This window comes from Limulus polyphemus, unplaced genomic scaffold, assembly GCF_000517525.1.
Source record: "Limulus polyphemus unplaced genomic scaffold, Limulus_polyphemus-2.1.2 Scaffold12703, whole genome shotgun sequence".
NCBI lineage: Eukaryota > Metazoa > Arthropoda > Merostomata > Xiphosura > Limulidae > Limulus > Limulus polyphemus.
The window spans coordinates 5253-8307 of NW_013678313.1; the positions used below are offsets into that span (position 1 = coordinate 5253).

At 37.6% G+C, this 3055-nt stretch overlaps 1 long non-coding RNA gene across 1 annotated transcript in view; it reads right to left on the reverse strand.

Annotated features, from left to right (window-relative positions):
- Positions 1–2544, reverse strand: part of LOC111083996 — a 7790-nt gene extending 5246 nt beyond the window's left edge. The window contains exons 1-2 of the long non-coding RNA XR_002609350.1: positions 2422–2544; positions 1759–1923 (exon numbers count right to left, since the gene is read on the reverse strand). This is a non-coding gene — a long non-coding RNA (uncharacterized LOC111083996). The remainder of the gene's footprint in view (positions 1–1758; positions 1924–2421) is intronic.
- Between the last annotated feature and the right edge of the window lie 511 nt (positions 2545–3055).

A 3055-nucleotide genomic window follows, 5' to 3' on the forward strand; every position in this document is an offset into this window, starting at 1 on the left:
TAATGTAATTTGCCGAGAATAAAATCCTTTGTAGTATCACATATGAATCACAGAATGAAAATAACATTGGGAGATGAATTAGGGGAGGGGCCTAAGCGTAATATATGGATCAAAGTAAGGTCATTGTGTGATCCAGAAGTCCACTGACGGACAATTAATTCGTAAATGGAGAGGTGTAGAAAATGCCTGTAATGGTGTAATGAGATGTGGTATTCTGCGACATCATTACCGAGATAATTCAGGGTTATGTCCTTTGAAACATTGATTGATATGCATCAAACACCACACGTCAAGTGCAAATGTGTAAACAGTAACAACTAGAACGTTTTAAACGCACAACAACATTAATTCCATTCCATTATTAATTATTTTCCTATACCTCTATGGAAATTAGTCTAGACAGAAAATATAGAGATTGGACGGGGAAGGGGGGAGGGCACACATAAATTCTGTAAGCACCTGTTTAAAGACCATGACATTACACATAAATGTCTGTGAGCACCTGTTTAAAGACCACGACATTACACATAAATTCTGTAAGCACCTGTTTAAAGACCATGACATTACACATAAATGTCTGTGAGCACCTGTTTAAAGACCACGACATTACACATAAATGTCTGTGAGCACCTGTTTAAAGACCATGACATTACACATAAATGTCTGTGAGCACCTGTTTAAAGACCATGACATCACACATAAATGTCTGTGAGCACCTGTTTAAAGACCATGACATCACACATAAATGTCTGTGAGCACCTGTTTAAAGACCATTTCATCACACATAAATGTCTGTAAGCACCTGTTTAAAGACCATGACATCACACATAAATGTCTGTAAGCACCTGTTTAAAGACCACGACATCACACATAAATGTCTGTAAGCACCTGTTTAAAGACCATGACATCACACATAAATGTCTGTGAGCACCTGTTTAAAGACCACGACATTACACATAAATGTCTGTGAGCACCTGTTTAAAGACATCATAGCTACAGTCTCACAGATGATTTCTAAATTAGAAACAGCGCGAAAGCTGGTTGAAATTCATCGTCTCAGATAACAACATTCTACGTAAAATTGGTGGAGCATGTAAGCTTTCCATAAGCAACACAAGAATGGAGCTGAAAGCTATACAGCAAGCTCTCTTCTGAACTGCTGAAAACAGTGCACTGGAAACACAGTTCCACGAACATAATATTTGTGACAGACTCACAGACAAATTCATAATAGTTGTCCCCCAAAGGGATTGAAAAAAGTAAAGCATCTGTAGAGTAAAACTCTCACCCAGATAAATGTTCTAGGTCAAACAAGGATGAAGTTAAACGGGAAAGTTGACAAAATCTCTTTTATCTAATACAGCACACCTCTTCTGGTAAGATGTCGATGTCTTCTGCACTGGTTAGGTAAATAAAGTAACCATGGAAGGTTTTCATCGACAATCAGAGGGATAGAAACTGCTGGAAAACAAAGTACTATGTAGAGCAGCTTAGAAAATTAAAATATGAGGAATCAGTGCGACAATATGGGAAAATTAAAACGCTAAAATTCGAGTTTCGACACTCGTAGTAGACACAGCACAGACAGCCCATTGTGTAGCTTTGTGGTTAAAAACAAACAAGGAAAAACATTGCTGGAGAAAAAATTGTTTGAAAATAAATAAGATTAAAGTTGTCTGAGTTGACAGTGTGGATTGTGGTTCTTGTAAACTTAACTGATTTGTTCACACAAACTATCACTTAAACCCATTGACCTACCTGGAAAGATCCAGTAGATCCCTTGGCCTGTTTATTTTAGTCCTAGTATCTCCACTGTAATGTTGCCCTGGATATTCTGCCAATTTCACCTTTAATTAATGCCCTCCACATGGATACACCTTCTCATAAGTTTTCTGATATTCCATGATTGATTCTTGGCATTCTCTGAAAATTAAGAAAATTTATCATGTGTAAAATAATGAATTGTTAACCAAGTAATCATTGTTTCAGGTATTTTCCCACGAATAACAATAATGAATACAAATTCATGTCAATACTATTATAGGGTAAGACAGTCCTGCAGGAGAGGGGGAGGTCTCATCGTAACTCAATCAGTGATATTGTACTGTATTCAGTTGTCTATAATTGCCCCCCAGTGGCACAGCGGTATGTCTGCGGACTTACAACGCTAGAAACCGGGTTTCGATACCCGTGGTGGGCAGAGCACAGATAGCCCTTGTGTAGCTTTGTGCATAATTAAAAACAAACAAACAAACAAACTGTCTATAATTCCTCATTGATTGGAATCGGCAAAGGGAATTACCTGAAATATTTACACTGTGACCATAAAAAGTCCAAATAGATTATCTAAGATCAAAGTTATTAAACAAATTGTGGTCGCGCCATTGTATTTATGCAAAGGGTCACGTGAGCAATACTTACATATGATTCCCTCTAGATGGCAGCAGGGGTGGCCGTTTTACCGAAGGATACCGACTATCTCCATTTCCCCTACTGAGGTTTAGTTTTCCCAAGTTTCTTGAACGGTTGACATTTTCATTCATTATAATGCTAAAATGAAATATATATTAAAACAGTATTACTTGTATACTGGCTACAGCAATTTTCAGTTACTGTGGTAAAACAAGATTTGGAAAGCACCTTGTGACATTTTAAATTAGTAACCCGAAATAGGTGTTTTAATTAGCATGTATACAATTTACGATAAGTAATCAACAAAAAGAACTTGAATAACAATGTTAAGTTGAGAGATTATAATAAAATAATTTCACAACAAACTTTTTTCATTCACAAAAACAAATCATTGTAAGACTAGAGGGAAGGTAGCTAGTCAACTCTTGGGCTACTCTTTTACCAACGAATAGTGGGATTGACCGTCCCATTATAACGCCCTCACGGCTGAAAGGGCGAGCATGTTTGGTGTGACGGGGATTCGAACCTGCGAGCCTCAGATTGCGAGTCGAGCGCCCTAACCACCTGGCCATGCCGGGCCAATAAGTAGGACCTAAATCTTTAATCGACTTTCCAGAAAACGGACGTGTAAATATGTAAATTA